This window comes from Myotis nattereri (assembly GCF_964212035.1).
Source record: "Myotis nattereri genome assembly, chromosome: 2".
Classification (NCBI taxonomy): Eukaryota; Metazoa; Chordata; class Mammalia; order Chiroptera; family Vespertilionidae; genus Myotis; species Myotis nattereri.
In genome coordinates, this window is record NC_138076.1 from 55526459 (window position 1) to 55547785 (window position 21327).

General features: G+C 39.2%; 1 pseudogene across 1 annotated transcript; it reads right to left on the bottom strand.

Moving 5' to 3' along the window:
• Nucleotides 1-758: 758 nt before the first annotated feature.
• LOC308511643 (developmental pluripotency-associated protein 2-like) lies at nt 759-21076 on the bottom strand (annotated as a pseudogene). Its single transcript has 2 exons — nt 20962-21076; nt 759-1512 (listed from the first exon to the last, which is right to left on the bottom strand). The product of its transcript is annotated as a developmental pluripotency-associated protein 2-like (transcript).
• Between the last annotated feature and the right edge of the window lie 251 nt (nt 21077-21327).

Genomic DNA, 21327 nt, shown 5'->3' on the forward strand with positions numbered 1-21327 from the left:
CCAAATTTTGGAAGCAACCAAGGTGGCCTTCAATATGTGAATGTATAGACAAGTTATGGTACATCCTGACAATGGAATATTTGTGCCAACAGCAAGTGGGCTACCAAGCCATGAAAAGACATGGGGGAACTTTAAATGCATATTGCTGTGAAATAAGTGAATATGAAAAGGCTACCATATGATTCAAACTGTATGGAATTCTGGGAAAGGCAAAGCTATGGGTACAGTAAAAATATCAGTGGGTCAGGGGTTGGGAATAGGGAGTGTCAAATAGAAGAACATAATTTTTAGGGCAGTGAAACTATTTTGTGTGACTCTATAATGGTGGATACATCTCATTATGTATTTGTCAAAGCCCACAGAATGGAATGTAAAACACACAGAGTGAACCCTAGCGTCAACTGCGGGCTTTCGGTGATAATGATGGGTCGATGTAAGTTCAACAAATGTACCATTCTGGTGCAGGGTGTTCATAGTAGAGGAAATTGGGGGAAAAATTTGGGGAACTCTTCCTTTCTGTCCCATTTCTCTGAAAGCCTAAAACTGCTAAGGAAAAGAACTATTAACTAAAACAAAACCAAGTTATATTCTGTATAGCTGACCACCTGAAGCAGCAGTGGGGGTCACTTTTTGGCAAACCTCAAGGACAGAATCCAGGCATTAACATCTGTTCTCAAGGCTTCAGGCAGCGCTGAGGATGTCCCGGACCGAGCGCAGCAATCACTGGGTTACAAGTTAATTGAGCTGTGAGCACTCCACTATTTGTTGAGGGTGTTCAAACCAGGTTGTTTTTTCTTCCTTGTTTTAGTTAATCTTCCCATCACCCTTTCATTCCTCTTAACACACTCAGTGCATAACATAGTATCTTCCAAGTGCAGGCGGGTATCAGCCAGAGAGAGATCCTCTTCTTGGCACTGTCAGACACCCAGGCCTGACCTGCATGGACCTGCAGGCGAACCCCACCCTTTTTGTCTGCCAGGAGAGGTCTGCCATGGACCACACACCCCCTGACACCAGATGTTTGCCACAGAAAGTTCTCAGCAGGAATAGAAATGGGGCATGAATTCGCAGCCTTAGATTGCATGGCTCCTGAAGCAATTCTTGACCCTGCTGCCAACATGGCCTCCTGAGCTGAAGTTGTCCCTTCAACTGTACTCGTCCCTCCCTCTCTCTTACTCATCTGACAACTTTTCTCACTCCTTGCCCTCTTGGTCATCAGCTTGCATTTCCCCCAAACATGAACATGACTGCAGTGTGGCCTCCTGTGGTGTCTCAGCAATGCTCTTCACACTGTCTCTGTACCCCTCACTCACTTGTTTTTCTTCAGAGTAAGTATGTTCCCTGAGCCTCATATGAACCTCTATTTTCTTGCCATTGATACTAAAATTCAATTGTGGGCACCAGCTCTGTAAAGTATTGAGATGCACTTTATTAATCGAAAGCAAAATGGTTGACAAGGAAAGGATTGCTGTGGGCAAGCTTTGAATTGTTCATTCATTTGAGGAAAATAAACTTTATCATTTGCCCTAGGCGTCTTTCATTTGGCTTCTGAGAATTGAAGAAACACACGGTTCCATTTGATGTTCTTTATTACATTCCTCATTAACCGGAATCAATGTGAGACTTGCACTTTCTTTATCTAATTCATGCTCAATAAGTCTGAGATTTCCTCAAATATTATGCTCACTGCTATCAGAACTTGATCTTGCCATTTCCAGGAACACTCAGAGGAAGGCAGTGCAGGCAGTGTTGAGAATACCTGCTGTTTACTCATTTTAACCTCAGTAGAAGAGATTTTTACCAATAATTATCTTGAGCCATCAAGTCTAGAAGATGACTTAGAACATAGGATTATTCAACTGAAGGAGATTTTCTAACACTTCTCTGTGGTATCTAAAGAGTGGTTATAGCAAGTGAGATCTGGGGAAATGCTATGTAAATTTAAAAAATAAATAAATCTGATATGATTCGTGGACTTTTCTGGATTTAGTAGAGTCTATGTTCCTTGGTAAAGATGGCGTGATCTCTTCCCTTCTATTTCTTACCATTACTTAAAATAATTTTCATGTATGTTATGTATTTTATTATTCCATTATTATTTGTCATCTATGAACTTGGTGATCTCATTTTAGCATTTATTACCATACTCTGTGTCCACTAACCTTGATCCCATTTTACCATATTATTTTAAACAGTCTATATCATTTAGAAAGTTATTTCAAGAGTTCTGCTTACTTGTAGTACACTAGACTCTGTCTGATTTTGAACTTTCTCTCACACACCACACACACACACACACACACATACACACACACACCTGGCAAAAGCTACTAATCACCATAAAATATGACATAGATTTTCTGTAACATTTAGGATAAGGAAAAACCTAAGAATATAATTTATCCATTGCTATAGCCAACTTAGCAGGCAATTATTAGTCATTAGTCATTCTCTGTGTACATTGATTCTCGGTGGAAAATATTTACTAAACTGGAATCTAAAACTCATTCGATCGAGCCCAGCTGGCATGGCTCAGTGGTTGAGCATCGACCTATGAATCAGGAGGTCACAGTTCAATTCCCAGTCAGGGAACATGCCTGGGTTGTGGGCTCAATCCCCAGTGTGGGGTGTGCAGGAAGCAGCCGATCAATGATTCTCTCTCATCATTGATGTTTCTATCTCTGTTTCCCATTTATTCTCTGGAATCAATAAAAATATATTAATAAATAAATAAATAAAGCTCATTTGATCAAAAATATAATGTGAGTCCCACTGTATATAGAATATTATACTGAAACTATATGTTGTATCAAAGAAACAAAGGCACAATGTCTGGGGGGGGGGGAAACACCCAAAACAACAACTTACAGTTTAACAGTGGAATAAAAAACAGAAGTCTAAAAATTACTTATACATCAATGTAGGAAATATATAAAACTCAAATTATAATTTTTGTTGGTCTGAAATATATAAGAAATAAATGTCTTAAATTTGCTGTTAGTTTTTCCTGTCATAAAGAAATGAAAAAAGAAAAAGGAAGAACAAGGCTCTTGCCAGTTTCCAAACAAGAAGTAATTTGATTAGAAAATCGCACTTTTGAGTTGGTCAGCAAAGTGTAGCCACAATTATTTTTAGGGGATAGACATGTATGTCCCTTAGCAAGGTACAGCTGCTGGGCCAACGGGAAGGAAGATACTCATCCTGAAGAACAGGTCTTAGTGGTGAGAACTCAATAGGCAAGAAAGTATCTGCTCTAATGTAACCACTTAGGGAAGAACCATAAAGGTCCAGGTCCCTCTTTTTGACAACAATGTGATGGCATGAGATAGTCACAGTGCCCATTCTGCTCTCGCCCATGACACACTGAGACCCCTTTTTAGATCTAGGCTGATCCCCTTTGGGCTGGGAGGACAAATATAATGGGAGCCTAGTTGAAATCAAACTATGGTCCAAGACACATAAATGTTGTTCCATCACCAGCCACCTCTACTCTGTGAGATTATCTTGCCCTGAGAACAGAAAAGAGATCCTAGGGAGATAAGATTGGAGTCACTGCTTCTGACTGGCACTTTGTATTCTATTAAGAACTCCGTTTAATTGATGTGTGCAAATGGCTGAAAAGAAATTAGAATATATTTAGTTTTGATCCTCAGAATGCAGCCCACAGAGGAACACCAGCATGGCCTGGTTGCTTGCCAGAAATACAGATTATCAGGCTATATCCAAGATCTACAAGTCAGAATCTGCATTTTAACAGGCTACCCAGACAATTCATACTGAAGTTTGAAGGACACTGTTCTATCTAACTCAAGTGCCAAGTCAAAGCACAGGGAGCTTAGTAACTTGCTCAACACGACACAAGTAGTTGATGATGAATGGAGACAGTCTCAGAAACATTTGTAAGTAGAGAATATCTCATCATTTGCTCCAATACCTTCCATAAAGAAGTCTAAGGAAATTAAAGTCAGCCTTAGAAGGATTCTTATGGTGGAGTGAATAAACAAATTTAAGCCAGTGGCATATGAAATAAAATAGCTTTACAATAATTTAAAACATTTAAGAAATATTCAAAAAAAAGTTTGTATTAGACTGTTAGTCAGCTCCAGCCATCAAAACAAAAGAATAGAAAGGGTGGTTTACACAGCAGATACTTATTTTTCACAATCCAGGAGGCTGAGAAGTCCACAGTCAAGGTGCCACAGACTGAGTTCCCGATGAGAGCCCTCTTTGGATGTTGCAGATGTCTATCCTTGTCCTGTATCTTCACATGGAAAAAAGGAAACTCTAGTGTCTCTTCCTCTTCTGATAAGGACACAAATGCCATTATGGGGACCCCACCCTCATGAGCTCATCTAAACCTAAATACCTCCCAAAAGCCCCATCTCCTGGTACCATTATATTGGAGCTAGGGCTTCAACATGAATTTGGGGAAAACACATTCAATCCAAAACACAGAACATGTTGAAATTATCATCCTAAAGGAAATAATTATTTTCAGTAAGTAAAATATCATATAATTCAATTCCATTTAGAAATATAAATAAATGAACACATGAATTTCTTTCAATTCTATAAAAAATTTCTTTGAAATTATTAAAGAAATGTAAAAATAGACAAAAGTAATAGCAGAATCGCAAATCCTGGAAGGATGCTCTCAGCTGAGAAGAAGAGTAAGAATTTCTGGAACATACAAAGTAAACAGGGCCAGAATGACCACACAAAATTTACAGAGGCAATAAATAATAAATACACAAACATTTCATATATATATATACAGGGTGTCCCAAAAAAGTTTACACACTTTGGCTGCCATTATTGATTCCAATTGGTTAAATCTGAAAAGAGAGATATCAATTGAGCTATTAACTGTTAAAGTGTGTATACATTTTGTGGGGATTATATATATATATATATATATATATATATATATATATATATACTAGGGGCCCGGTGCATGAAATTCGTGCACTGGGTGGGGAGGGGGGGAGAGTGTCCCTCAGCCCAGCCTGCCCCCTCTCACATACTGGGAGCCCTCAGGGGTTGACCCCCATCACCCTCCGATCGCCTGATCGGCCTCTTGCCCAGGCCTGATGCCTCCGCCAGGGGTGTCAGGCTTGGACAGGGGACCCCCATCTCCCCCCATCACTGGCTCTGGCCCCCGCCCAGGCCTGAGGCCTCTGGCCCAGAAATCATGCCTGGGCAGGGGACTCCCATCTCCCTCTGATCACTTGCTCCACCCCCCACCCAAGCCTGATGCCTCTGACCCAGACTTCAGGCCTGGGCAAGGGGACCATCATATCCCCCCAATCCCCAGCTCCGCCCCCCACCCAGGCCTGATGCCTCGGCCAGAGGAGTTGACCCTCATCACCCTCCGATCACCAATCACCAGATTGGCCCCTTGACCAGGCCTGAGGCCTCCGGCAGAGGTGTCAGGCCTGGGCAAGGGACCCCCAGCTCCCCGCGGTTGCAGGCTCCGCCCCTGCCCAGGCCTAACGCCTCTGGCCTAGGCGTCCGGCCCAGGCAGTGGGGACCCGCAGTGGCAGCGGGGGGCGCCACGATCGTGGGCTTCACTTTAGGCCCTGGCAAGGGACCCCTAGCTCCCGGGACTGCCAGCTTCGACCGTGCCCAGCTCCCATCGCTGGCTCCACCCCTACTTCCTGCTATCACTGGCCAGGGCAGCAAAGGCGCCTGATTCTCCGATCATGGCTGGGGGGCAGGGCAAAGGCGGCCCCAGGCCCCAGGGCCGCCTTTGCCCTGCCCCCCAGCTCTTAGCTCCCCCCTGGGTTTCAGATCACTTTCAGTGGCAGGGGGCTTCTTCCAGCTTTCCCTTTCGCCTCCCTGCATTGTGCCTACATATGCAAATTAGCCGCCATCTTGTTGGCAGTTAACTGCCAATCTTAGTTGGCAGTTAACTGCCAATCTTAGTTGGCAGTTAATTTGCATATAGCCCTGATTAGCCAATGAAAAAGGTATCGCCGTACGCCAATTACCATTTTTCTCTTTTATTAGTGTAGATATGCTTCATGAAAAGTAAATCCAATATCACTACATGATCAGAGGCAGTGTTGGCTGGGAAAATGGATGAGTCATGTACATCAAAAGAATTTCTATCACTTTCATGTGAATGTCAGAATTGCCCTGAGGTAAAAATTGGCATTATGTTCTCCAAATAGAACTGAGTTTTCTTATGGATGAGGTAATTGTAAATTGAGTAAACAAGCTGTGAAATCAAGGCTGTGCCCCCAAATAATGAGAAACAAAATGAAGAACTAGGACTCTTCATTCTAGAGAACACACACTCAAACATGCAGAAGCCGGGCTTCCTTTATTGATCATTAGCAGGACAATAAAATCAAAAGCTGGCTCTTTGAATAATCTAATGCAAGAGAGAAATTTTTGCAGTAAGTTTAGAGAGGTAAAATAACTGTAGATATGAAAAATATTTCTTCCACTAAAGAAACATAATTTTAAATGGAGCTTAGAATAAACATTCCAATAGAATGTCTGTATTCAAGAAACAGTTAAAGATAAGTCAAAAAGTAATTTTAAATAACTATAATAAACATCCACAAAGAAATTTGTTAGGCTTCAGCATCCTTAGAAAGATTGGCATTAAGAAAAAAATAATAATAAAAAATTAGAATTATAAAAATTTCTGCTAAAATTACAAAAATCATAGAGTGAATAGCAGAATGCATTTAACTAAAAACTGAGTGAACCAATGATAATGCCAATGGATCCCCTCAGAAGGAAGTCAAAGAGGATGCAGAGTAAATTGACATGAGACAAGTGGAGGGGTAGGCTCAATGGGAACGTCTATATAATAACAGTTCCTGAAGATGAGAACAAAGAGAATGGAAGAAACAAAGAAAAAATATAATAGTTCAGATAAACTCCTAGAAAGCTGAAGAAGACAGATTATTTACACAAGACTCATTCTTGCTTCCAACATTGCCAGAATATGAGTTGATGGAAAATTTAAAAAAAAAAAAAAATTCACTGTAAATTATCCTCTTAAAAATGTAAAACACACTTTAACATGCTAATAGGATTACAGAGACTATAAATTTTAAAATTAGAGATTGTTTACAAAAGCACAACATGCCATAAACCTGCAGAACAAGGCTAAAAGGTGTTGAGTAATTTGTAATCCCAAACATATACATTAGAAAACAAAAAAGAACCTAAAAACTTAGACATTCACTTCAAGGATCAAAAAAAAGGTAACAGTAAGACTCAACTCCCAAAGGAAGAAATTAATAAAGATTAAAAATATAAATAAATAAATAACAGTGAGAGGACCAATAATCTATATATAGAAAAGGCTAATATGCTAAGTGTCTGACCATCCATGTAATGACGTCACATAGCAATGGCTGGCTTCCTCTCCCTAACGACTAGCCTCCTTGGAGTTTCTTCAGCCCAGGAACACAACTTGCTTTATAGCCAGGTGGAAACATTTTACACTTTAACCAAAAGTCTGTGAAGCATTTTCCCGTGCCTCGTATCATTTGATCTTCACAGAAGTCCTGGAGTAGGTAGATAGGAGACTTAGTGGAATCCTATTTTCTTTTAATTAGCTGGAAAATGGAGATTTAGAAAGCTTAGAAACTTGACCCAACTGAAAAGAAGTAAGAAATGGTGAATCTTGAAAATGACTGCAGGTTTTCTCACTGCACAGAATACAATCAAACACTGCTACAGTTAAATATTTCACCCTTTGTTCTCCCTGTGTGATCTACAATAATAATCTGCTTGTGTTAATATTTACTGCTGTGTTGCTGACAATTACCTGAAAGAGATGTTGTGGTGCTTCACTGGGCTGGAAAAAGTTTAACTAAATCAGAGAGCAGGTCTAATTAAGCAAGTTTATCTATATATATAAAGCTCTCACTGGTGCCAATCGCATGCATGTGTTTTGATCTGTCATTGTCAATCGTGAGTTTGGTTGATACTTCTACTATAGAGAAAGGGCGAATAGCGGTATTAAAATATTTCTTCTAATTAATTTCTTTTCAATGTACACGAATTCATACACTGGGCCAGGCCACTAGTAGATTCATAAAAGCAATAGCTGTTTTTTTTAAGAATCTAGTTCAGTTGTGCCCAAGGTGGGGCACATGCCCCACAGGGAGGCAATCTTATTTTTAAGGGGGGCAATTCAAGAATGAGTTATTAACAGTGAATTTTTTGCATTTTTTATGGTTCGAGGGGCCTCATATACAGTATATAAATATATATTGTGACATATTTATGCGTTTCAGTTCTCTATTATATGTTTTGAAACTTTATTTTTTATTTTTTCATATCACTTCATATTATTTTTAACAACTTTTCAGTGATTTCTTCCTCAGTACTTCAACTGTCCTTTTGTTCTTTTCATTTTTCTCTTTCATGGATGCCATGTTCTTTGGAAGCTTGTTTAGACCAAGTTAATGGCCTTTCAGGCTTCCTCCGCGTGAATAGTTCACTTTTTGAATAATAAGAATTACATGTCACAAGGGGGGTGCATGTCGCATCAGGATTTTAGAGATGCTTAGCAGGGGCATGGCCAAAAAACTGTTGGGAACCACTGGTCTAGTGCAAAAAAAAAAAAGTTAGAAGACACAAATGGCTTTAAGAATGGAAAAATAACATAACTCTATACTTTTCATCTATAAATTCCAAAAATAAGAAATTGAGGTGTGAGGAAAATATGCAATAACCAGATTGATCTGATAAGAGTGTAAAATTATAGACATTTAAAAGATTCTATCCCTTTTAAATGCATCAAACCCCAACAGCTTTATTTGGAAGTCTTCCAAAACCATCAAAGTATAGTTAAGTCCTGAAATGTAGAACATTTTTTAGAAAGCAGAATAATAAAAAAGGCATCTCAGGGTTGCAAAATCTTCATGTCAAAATGCAAATGGCTAGCATTACAAAAAATCTAATCTTTTTGATAAAAAGAGACAAAAATATAAGTAAAACTCAAAGTACAGTTTAGCTGTAAATTGGAATACTTCTTGTCACTAAGGAGATTTTTCCCCTGGAATGCAAAAATTGCTCATTGATAGAGCATTTATGAATATTATGAAGTCATTTGAAAGATCTAAATATAAAGAACTAGAGGCCTGGTGCAAAAAAACTGGTGAACTCGGGGGGGCGGGGGGGGGGTCCTTCAGCCTAGCCTGTGCCCTCTTGCAGTCTGGGACCCCTCGGGGGATAACCACCTGCTGGCTTAGGCCTGCTCCCCAGGGGATTGGGCCTAAGATGGCAATCAGACATCCCTCTGGCAGCCCGGCAGCCCTTGGGGGATGTCCACTTGCCAGCGGGGAGCAGACCTAAGCTGCAGTCGGACATCCTTAGCGCTGCTGAGGAGGCAGGAGAGGCTCCCACCACCACTGCTGTACTGGCAGCCATCAGCCTGGCTTGTGGCTGAGCAGAGCTCCCCCTGTGGGAGCGCACTGACCACCAGGGGGCAGCTCCTGCATTGAGCATCTGCCCCCTGGTGGTCAGTGTGTGTCATAGTGACCAGTTATTCCTAGTCTTTCTGCTGTTAGGGTCAGTTTGCATATTACCCTTTTACTATTTAGGATAGAGGCCTGGTGCACTGGTGGGGGCCAGCTGGTTTGCCCTAAAGGGTGTCCCAGATCAGGGTGGGGGTCCCGCTGGAGTTCCTGGACAGCCTGGGTGAGGGGCTGATGGCTGTTTGCAGCTGGTCACACCCCCTTCAGGGTAGGGGTCCCCACTGAGGTGCCTGGCCAGGCTGGGTGAGGGGCTGAGGGCTGTTTTCAGGCTGGCCGGTGACTGAAGCTCCCAGCCTCTCCTTTTTTTCTTTTTTTTTTTTATTCTGGGATTTATTTACCTTCTATAATTGAAACTTTGTTGCCGTCACTGGAGATGAGAGCCGACTCCTGCTCGCTCCAGCTCCGAGGCCACAGACTGCTGAAAGCAGGTATCTGGGGTTTGTTTTGCTTCTATAATTGAAACTTTGTTGCTTTCGGAGCTCAGAGTCGGCCACGGCAGGTGGGGAACCTTGGCTTCCTCCTTCACTGGAGCAAGCAAGCCTCCTGCTCGCTTCACCTGCGTGGCTGCCGGTGGCCATCTTCGTTGGGTTAATTTTCATATCATGCTGATTAGCCAATGGGAGGCATAGCGAAGGTATAGTCAGTTACCATGTTTGTCTATTATTAGATAGGATAGGCTTTATTCAGCTGATGTACCTCCCAGTACCTGAGGACCATCTGACTCCCTGAATGACAGCAAGGCAGGAGTGTTCTAGGATGAGAAGGGGAGGGGCATGTGAGTGTCCTCCAGGTCTGGTCCAGGTTTGTTTCCTTCATCTCTGCCTGCTGCTAATCTTGTGTTTAGGATAGTTGAAGATTGTTCTCTTTTTTCATGTCTCTTGCTTGGGATTACTGGTGAAATACCACCCCAGGAATTGTCATAGTTCTTTTGAGAGTTGTTTCCCAAATCTTAAAATTGGTCAAGGTTCAAGAGAGGGAGGGAAAGTGGGAGAGAGGGAAGGAAGAAGAAAAAGGCTAAATAAATAAAATGACATGAATAGATATTAAGATACAATCCCTGAGGTCATCTAAAGAAATGATAAAACCACACTAAAAACAAACTTTAAAACCAATTCCTTAGCTTGTTAAAATGTATCTACCAAAATATTATAGCATTTATACAGATCATAGAAAAACATTTTTCAAATGCAATCCCATTAAAGTTACTAATAAGATTAGGTGGCCCACTGTCATGGGCATCCTTTGTTTGTCTGCTTAGCACCATTCATTTCCTCTAGGAAAAATAATCCCCTTCTGTGGGGTACTGCTCCCCATGGCAACACAGCTATATGGTAGAGATGAAGGGGGTCACCCCAGTTCATTGTTTAAGGTTGAGCATGTGAGCCGAGCCGAGCCAATCATTCTCTTTCAGGTTTTGTTTTCATTTTTGTTTTTCAAACTGAAGCTGAAGAAAGAGATTCAGTTCCAACTAATGGCAGAAGCCTCGAGACAGGACACATGAAGCTCTCTGCATATATGGTCCCTGTCAATGAGGGGGCGATCAATAGCTGCCAAAAATGAGGCCTAAATGAAAAGAAAATTTAAAATGAGTTTGTGAGAGAATGAGCCCTGGCTGCGCTGCAGTTACTGGTTTCGTGTCCTTCGGGCCGAGTTGCAGTGACTTCAGGCCAGCTGCCAGCTGTTGGGCTCTCCTAATAACTTCCTCTTTTTACCTACATTTTTTTTTCAAGTTAAATGTATTCTTTGCAATAACAATACAAGCAATACGGTAACAAAATGTTATCTGCAACCAAAAATATCCTGACTAAAATATCATCTAACCAATATTGACCTCAAAGAGCACAGTAAGAAAATGAACAGGGAAAAACAGCATTGAATAGAATGACCATGTAATTGTGGGTCAGTGGCATTTATAGAACATAGAGTGAGTCAATTTAAACATATTTTTAAAATATGAGCAGATAATAATGTTGTTCAAAATTATAAAAATCTAAACAGCTTTTCCATAAATTAGCAACAAGAAATTAGAAAACATAATAGAAAATTATCCAAATGCAACACAAACCCTATGCTCCTGAATGGAAAGACACACATTGACATCTATTCCTTGTAACCAAATCTTGCAAATGAAACATCCTGAACTGTTAGTACTTTTTGCCTTTCGGCAAGGAAGTTGGAGAGAGAGGGAAGAGGAAGTGAGAGGCAAGATCTTTATCCTCTAGCTTGTATGTCTTTTTTTGTATTTTTAAAATTATTTGTAATTGTGTTCATGCATAACTTTTATAACTGAAGAAAGCACAAAATATGGCATAAAAATATTTTTTTGCTCTAATGTTACAAATAATGTAATTACTTTACAGCTTGAGTAGTCAGAGAAGTGTGTGGATGGCCTGACATAAATTCTCAAAGAATATTAATCAGTTTATACAACTTGTTATCTGCTTCTCTCCTCCCTCCAACTGGAGGTCAATCAGATGGTATGTTCTTTGAGAGCAAGAAAAATTTTCACCTTTGTACCCTAATTCTTGCCACAATGCTGGTGTTTGGTGGTGTTGAGTAAGTGCCATGACATTTTTAAGTGAACGTGTGATAAAGTAGAATATAACTATTCTGGAGATGATGCCCTCACATCAGAAGGCCATCTGCTTTCATAATGCAAAGAATCACCTACAGGTAAAAGGAAAACTCTTTTCTAAGTGAAAACTTAAAGTCTTTAAAGACTTTCTATTATCACTTCCCAGGTGACCATTTGCTGTCATATAAAGAAACATAGTGCCCTAGCTGGTGTTGCTCAGTGGATAGAGCGTCAACCCCAGCCTGAAGGATCCTGGGTTCGGTTCCTGACAAGGGCATGTATCTCGGTTGCAGGCTTGATCCCTGACCCTCCTCCGGGCCCGTGTGGGAGGCAACCAATCGATGTGTCTCTCTCACATGGATGTTTCTCTCTGTCTCTCCTCCTCCTTTCTGCTCTCTCTAAAAAATCCATGGAAAAATATCTTCAGGTGAGGATTAACAACAACAACAAAAAGTAATATAGTGATTGGGGGAAAGATAATGATTTTGGCACATGACACAACTGATTTGAGAGGTAAGGCTGCAGACTAAATATGGGAGAATACATTCAATTCGATGTACCAACAATAAAAAAATCAGTCCACTTGACTAATTCCAAAAATACAAATGTATTTTTAAAATCTAGTAAATACATTTTATTATTAAAAGAAAACGTTCTTCCCACATGAAGCAGAATCCCCGTAGTTTCCCAGGAGAAGGATGTATTCCTGGGTAATAAAGCATGCCAAGCAAGGCCGGTTCTAGATGCGCTGCACGTCATGGGAGTGAACGCCATACAAGGTCAGATGTACAAAGGATAAAAATATTTCATCAGTTTCTTACCATTGGCTTAGAATAATAACATTAACTCTTTAGCAGTATGCATATTTATAACTGTTGAAAGTGTTAGTAATAGCCCATCTTTTTTCTTTAATATTTATCTACACCTGAAGCTCAACTTTCATGAAAATTTGCAACATTTTTTCCTGACAGTTCTGTTTGTAAATCAAAGTAAATGCTTTATGCTTAAACTGAAGATGATTTCTAAAGATTATTTTTTTCTCCTAGCTATATTCATTCATTTTCTAAAAGGGACAATAGTGAAAGAGGACAATATAAACAAAATTTTCTGGAAGCAGAAAGCCTGATCTTTGAAATAAATAAGCTGTTGATATTGTAAATAACATCTTCCCCTTTCTTTGCCTTTACAACAGAAAGATTCTAACTCTAAAAAGCTAGTTTGGGTCTTAGGATTCTGATGCGAGTGATTGATGTACAACAAAAGCTGCCTATATCTAGAATTGAATCTACCCAAAAAGTCTGAATCTGTAGAAAGCAGAAAGAGACCCTCTGTCAAAACTATTATTTAGGTGATTAAACAAACATTTCCATAAATACTGATATACAGTTGGCTTTATAATTAACTGTTTTCCTTTTTATTTTTTAATCTTTACCCAGGGATATGTTTATTGATTTGAGAGAGAAACATCAATGTGAGAACAACTGAAGCACCTGGCCAGGGTGATTGTTTTCCTTTTTATAATAACAACTAGAGGCCTGGTGCACAAACATATTTTAAAAAAGGACTCAATTTGTAAGATGTTAGTTATTAAAAATATAAAAAAGAATAAAACAGTGTGAGGTACCAAGTGCTTAAGAAATGTTAGCATTTATTATTATTGCTTTATTATCTATACTAATAAAAGGGTAATATGCTAATTAGACTGGACATCTTCCAGACATTCTTCCAGACATCCTTCTGGACAAAGCCATGGTGACGGAGGCTGAGACAGAGGCGGTTAGGGGCGATCAGGCCAGCAGGGAAGAGCAGTTAGGGGCGATCAGGCCAGCAGGGGAGAGCAGTTAGGGGCGATCAGGCCAGCAGGGAAGAGCAGTTAGGGGCGATCAGGCCAGCAGGGGAGAGCAGTTAGGGGTGATCAGGCAGGCAGAAGTGCTTAGGGGTGATTAGGCAGGCAGGGGAGCAGTTAGGTGCAATCAGGCAAGCATGTAGAGTGGTTAGGGGCGATCAGGCAGGCAGGCAGATAAGCGGTTAGGAGCCAGTGGTCCCGCATTGTGAGAGGGATGTTTACTGCCAGTTTAGGCCCGATCCCATACCGGCAGTTAGACATTCCCCGAGGGGTCCAGGATATTGGAGAGGGTGCAGGCTGGGCTGAGGGACACCCCCTTGTTTATTTTAGGGAGAGAGGAAGGGAGAGGGAGAGAGAAACATCGATCAGCTGCCTCCTGCATGCCTCCTGTTGTTGGGTTTCAGCTCCTTCCTCAGTGAGCCCAGGCAGTCTGAATTACAAGATACAGCACAAGAAGAGAAGGTGCTATCACCCAGTGTTCTAGACCTGTCAGGAACTTAAGATAATGGTGTGTGTGTTTTAATCCCTGAAGTAAAATTAAGAAATCCTAAAATGTATTTTGATGTGTTTTTTGTTGTTCTTTTTCTGCCAAATACAAAAATTAAAAAGCAACCACAGCCTGGTGTGACTTTGATGGGTCCTGAGTGTAGCAAGCAGATGCCAAGTGAATTAGCTTGTGGTGAATGGTATGATCACCTCCCCTCCAATTAAGATCTTCATCAAGTCTTAGGAGGCCAATTCCTACATACTACATTTATATTTGCTAGAAATTAGGACATAAAGACGATGTTATAAGTTATAATGTCCCTACACAATGCATTATTTCTTAGATTTAATTTATTTATTTTTTTTTACCTCAGAAGCTTAGTTATAAAAAAGATGGTCTCATAAGATTGCTTTTTAAATAAGCTAGTATATTGTAAAAGACTAGATACACTAACTGCCCTGAATTATAAGGAGCTATTATTCTGATTATTTTATTCCAGATTCCATGATTTTATTTAATCTTCTGTACTTGTGGCATAGGACTTGAGATTTTTTAAAAAATGGTTGCCACATAATATGGCAAGATCTTTTTAAAGGGAGAGAAAATGTAATTGTGGCAGAGGAAATTGTATTGCTGTTGGAAGAGCCATTTGAATATGAGAAGTAAACTCCTGATTGTGCAACCTGAACTTTCAACTGCAGGTGCAGGGGAGAGGGAGTTGTTCTGCACAAACAGAATTTGGACAGCACAGACAGAATAAAATCATAGCTGGCACTAGCGCTCACTGCTGAGGCGGCTAAAATGAGGCCCCACTAACCATAGGGACCACCTTCACTGCATGACACTCTCATGAAAGAATCACAGCTGGCTGGGACCGTAGGGACATCGAGGCCAGGCTGTGACCTCGTACAAGAATGTTTTACCCTGTGTCCTTGACAGATGGCCTGCCCAGCTTCAGCTCAGGATAAAGGGGGGAAAAACAAAAAACCTGCTCACTTTTGTACATTTCTAGTCGTCAAAAGATGTCTCACTTACCATTATATCAATATTTCTGTCATTGGACCTTTGACTCTGGTGCTAGATTTTTCATTCAGCAGAGACCTTTGACAGAATAACTCTTCACATACGTTGTTACATCTATTATACCAAGCCTTCCCTTCTGTGGTCTAAACATTCCCAGTTTTTAACAATTTTTCCTGTTTGGCCTGATTTCTAAATTCTTCCCAATCTTTATCTTCCGGTGCTAGACAAGCTTAACTTTCTGAAATTTGTCTTAAATTAAAGCAACTTTAACTACACATAGTGCTCAGATGTAGTTTGATGTAAAAATGTGATGAAACTATTAATGCCTATGTTTGAAAGTGTGTAGCTATATTAACCAGCCTACAAATAGAACAGACAAGTCTTTTATGTGTTTAGTTATTGTTGGCTCATGTTAGCTTACAGAAAAGCAAAATCTTTTGCACAGAAATGATTCTAAGTACAATTGATTTTTAAAACATGTTTGCCCTGTAAATTTAAATCGCATGCATTCCATTCATATTTGCAACGAAAATAATAAAATAGTTTGACTTATACTTAAAAAGCAAGTGTGCCTGAGTACAAGAAGAAAAGTGCACATTTGTACTGAGGTTGATTAACAAAGCAAACATAAAAATATCTTTCTGTTTGGAAATGCTAAATATTGTAAATATATTAAATTTCAAAAAATATGTACTAAATGAATAAATCTCATATAATATTCCCAATGGAATTTTTTAAGGATCTTAGCAAACGTTTCTAAAGTTCAGAAAAAGAGAATATGGCTCGAAACAAACAGGCATTTTAGAGAAGAAACAAGTGAATGTCCATGTTACCAAACATTAAAACATATAATAAAGCTCCAATAATTTAAACAGTGACATCTGTATCTAGTATACACAGAAATCAGCATTCATACCCTTGAAGCAATATGTTGTATGAGAAAAAAAATCACTGAAAAGAGAATATTAGTCCAAAAAAAGGTGACCCTTTTTTTCTGGTGAGATTATAAAATTTGTAAGATCTTTCTAGAATAAATTTTGGCAATATTTATCAAATCTTTAAAATTATTTTATATCTCATATAGCAAATTTCTATGTAGAAACCCTAAGAAAATAATCAGACAGTGGACCAAGAGCAATACAGATTAGGTTATTTACATATGAAAAAAAGGAATAAATTATAACAATAGAAAAAAATAAAAGTAATGTACCATCTATTGATAAGAGAACACTAGTTTCTATAAGAAGCAATCTCCAGAAATGATGCCTCAAATATAAAAGAATAAATTTGTATAAGTAACAACCAAGGGTTTCTGGTTATTAAAGGCTTTCCTCTCTTTTGTGGTTCAAGGACTCATACTCTTTCCAGCTTGTGGCTCTGCCATTTTTAATCCAAGGCTGCTAATGAAGTCAGTCTTGTTTTGGCAAAAGGCCTTGGAGAAACATATATATTACATGCGACTTTCTCTTCAGATTCCACTTGAAATAATTCATTCACATAGACAAATAATTGCCAGAGAGGCGTGGGAGGAGAGCTGAGCTATAATGCACTGGATGAAAGAAAGGAAACTATGTTCAGTGAATAACTAAGGTATAGCACCAGAACCTCCTCTTGAAACTCCACCTTGTATCTTTCTTTCCAAAGAAGGCAGCCACCTCCTCCTCCAGGGAAATAACCAAATGCCCATCTCAAAGTTCAGGATTTCTAAGTGGGGGCAGTTCTCTTCATCAGATCGGGAGTGAGGCTCCTGTGGGCCCAGTGACCTATGAACAAATTACTTGCTCCACAGATAACAGTGCGGGAGTGGGCAGGGGGAAGTCACCATTTGGAAGAATTTAGGAGAGAAACAGAGTGGTTGCTAGTCTGTAGCAATTATGAATCTTCCAGAGCAGACACTTGGAGGACCCAAAGATTATTTTTAAGGTTTAAGCAGTGAAACATTGTTTTCATTTTGTCCAGACAGGACCATGTTCTTTCATCAAACTTTTATGAGGCTTCTGTTCCTTTTTTTTTTTTTTTTTTGAGGATATATTAATTACCCTCATCCAAAGTTTTTTTTCTAAATGTGATCCTTCTCAATTGACTTCACTGTGGCTGCCTTGAAACCATATAAATTAAGTAGGTGTGGGCCAAAGATAACATACCGTTTGACACAGGACTAATTCAGTCGAGTGAGAAATCTATTAGGCCTGTTGTTCAAGGTCTTTTTCAGTCTTTCTTTACTATTTGGGATGCAGAAGTACTAACTTCCCAATCCTATAAACCCCTTCATATCTGAGTCTCTCTGTTCTTGCGATCTCTGCTTGCATCACAGTCTACACCCATTTCTATCGCAATACCTTCTACTGCTCATTACATTGTGTTTTTCTCGCCTTTTGTAAAACTTCTATCTTCAGTGCTTAATTAAATTACATTATTTGTAGTTCAATGTAATGATCGTTTACTGCTATGAATTTTATCTCTGTAAAGCTAAATCTGTATCACATATTTTTTTATAATTAGCATGTTATAATCATATAGTTACATGGGCTTTCTCTCCTAGGACTGTCTTCCATATCACTGATTTTCCTTGTTCTGAAATTTGCTTGTTTGAGCCAAGAGGAACTCAAAGATAGAAAACATTTCAAAATGTCTAAGTGGTTAGATATTTGTCTGCTTCTAATTTTGCTGTTATTTTCCAGTTTTATCATAATTTGCCTTATTTTGTTTTTATTGTTTCAAATTTTAAATGTATTTATGCTTTCATTTTTGAACTGTTTTAAGCTCATTATTTTTACAAATAGAACAAAAGCACTTGCAAAGAGGATGCATTTCCTGTCAGATACAATGCTCACTACCAGTCTTTACATAACGCTATCTCATTCACAGTTTTTTTTCCCCTTTGGATTAATATTTCAGTCAACTAGATTCTGTCTCTAAGTAATTTTTTTAGAAAGATCTATGAATGCTATAATTATGTTATTGAATAATTATAAGTACATTTCCATTTTCCTTATATGTGTATGATTTGTGCTTGGTTCAAAATTTTGTGGTCCATACAAAGTTGTCTATGGACACTTCTCCATTCAGTTCTGCAAATGTCAATGGCTTTAGTGATCAGCTTCTTCTGGTTGGACATTTATACAATTACTACTATATAGTAGGTACTAGCAATGTCATCATGATAAAACCCTTTTGTGCCTTCCTCTATTTATCTATTATTTTCTATCCCATCATATTCAGTTTGTTATTCTTATTTCATATAGTTACATGGGCTTTCTCTCTTAGGACTGTCTTCCATATCATTGTTTTCAAAAATGTTTTTCTACATCCATCTGCTTTTAATATGGATTTCCATTTCCTCTTTTAGCTCCTTCTAAAAACTTAATTCTGTTTTATCACATCATATTTTTATATTTAGTTTCAATAATTTATTTTAAGTAGCTCATTTATTTTATTTTTTACTCATGTAAAAAAGTGTCTTATTCAAACTTTTCTTTGTTTCCTGGTGTCACTGCTTGTTTTGCACCATCTTTCCTTTTTGAAACTTTTTTAAAAATAAACTTTAAGTATCCAGGCACAGATCTCTTGCAGGATTTATCCTATCTATAGTTCATTATTAATTGCCATAGGTCTTTCGAAAGTTGCCTTTTGCATAAGAGTAGTTCGGTGTTGTCTGTCTCAGGCCTTATTTTTTTTTATTGTAAACTGGTTTAATTATTTTCTTATAACTTAATTTACAGGCTGGACTATTGGTAGTTTTAAGAACCTTTTCAATTCTTTGGCTACTTGGGGACAACAGGGGCCAGTATGTTAGAGAATAACTGAGCAGCCTTGATTCAATTATTCTATGTAATAAAGTGCGTTCTGCCAAATTGGTAAATTCATCTTCAGACTGAAGTCATTGCTGCCTTCCAAGTAGCTCTCTCTGATCGAATGCCATTTTACTGTACAGCCCCGGGATTCACAGTGAAGACGTGGAACATTCTCATTTCTGTTTTATATTTGAATGCTAACTTATCTCTGCTTAAGAACATCATTCAGCAGCTAGAAAGCTGATTTCCCTGTTGCTGCTTCCCCTGAAATGTTTGCATTACCACAGTTCAAAGCAATTAAAAATGGCATGTCCTTCATTAAGCCTTCCTTCCCCTGATGTCTTATAGAGGGGGGATTGGATACTATATCCTATTGCCCATTCCCAAATACCCATCTTCCCAAGTAAAGAATTTTTTATTAGGGTCCTTTAGGATCCTCTGACTTATATTGAAGTAAATTAACCATATATATATAGTTTCTGAAGAGATATATATTAGTTCTTGTCCTATTCATTTAGGTTTAGATTATCCATCTTTTGCCATTACGTGGTTTGATAATGTGGCTCTTTCTTAGTTTTTTATAGTTAAGGTTAGTTTTCATTTTTTTTAAACCATTTCAGTAATTTCAGGCAGAAAGGCATGTAAAAACAACTTCATTCTCTTCTTTCACCTGAACGAGGCAGTGTGCTGCCTAAGCCTTTGCCTACCTAAAAATATCTTTTGTTGCTTTCAGGCGTCAAAGATTCTAATCATTCCTCCAGGTTTGAATGTGGGCAGAGAAATCTATGGGTGTGCTTGCTATGTGAAACATCTTGCTTTTTTAATTTAGCTTTTCTCTTTCTAAAGTTCCAGAGAGCTAGGTATTTATTACTTTCAAAGTTTAGAATCCAAGAACTGTGAGGAAATATGGGAACATAAGGACATGTGTGGTTTAGCCAGGTGCTCTCCTCTGAAACAGAATAACAGAGGACTTGCATTAATGATTAAAATCGCAGAAATCACCAAATTGGCAGTCACTGTGAGAATTTTGGCCAGACACAGAGTATATAAGATCAGGCTAGGGAAAGTCACGTGAAACTGACATGCCAGTTAGATGCTGTATCTTAGGTGACCTGACTAGCGGAGCCATCTCAGCAGGGATGTTCATACCTCAGGAGGGACAGAGTTCCAAGCTGGCAAGTGACAGGACAGTAAATTCGGCTGAGTTTTGTCATAGAAAATAGCTCTTTCCTATTACAAGAGTTGGCCTAGATACCTTAGAGCAGTGGTTCTCAACCTTGGCTGCACATTAGAATCACCTGGGAATCTTTTTAAAATCCTGGTTTCTGGGCCTCATCCTCTGGAAATTCTGTTTCTGGAGGGTGAGGCCCAGAAATCAGGATTTTAAAAAGATTCCCAGGTGGTTCTAATGTGCAGCCAAGGTTGAGAACCACTGCCTTAGAGCAACATCTGAGGGGGTTCCAGCGAAGTCTCTCAAGGTAAATTGCATCTTAGCAGTGACAATGCTATTCCTACAGCAGCAAAGAGAACGGAGGGTGCTGAGCCTGGAAGCTGGCGTGATAGTTCACAAAGTAAACAAGCAAACGCACACATAGAAACAAAGAGAAAGGAGGCCTCACAGACCTGTAATTTTCTATCTGCAATTGCCCGTATTTCCAACACCTTCTCTTCTCTCAAAAGAGAGGGGCTTATTGTGAGTCTTCTCCCCGCGGTTCTTCATTTCTTACCTGAATTGAAGATGCAAGAGCCAAGTGGATGCTGAAATACAGCATCAGTTATTTCTTGATTGGAACTTAGTCTCCCATTGGGCATTTTGCAACATCTCACAGTGAATTCACCCATTCCGTTATCAATGAATCGCTGGAGATAGCAGACCTTTCCCCAAAGCAACAGAAAGAGAGCACACAGAGAGAGGAAAAGCGGCTGGAGACAGGATCACAGGAAGGCAGGGATTTTCCCATCGTTTTAGCACAAAGTCGAGGACAAGGGATGCTGCACTGTCATTGGGCTTTGCAGCTTCCCTTTTATTGAGGAAGAGTAAAAAGGAGCAGAGAGAATGACAGACACTATTTCAAAATGCCAACAGTGCTGGT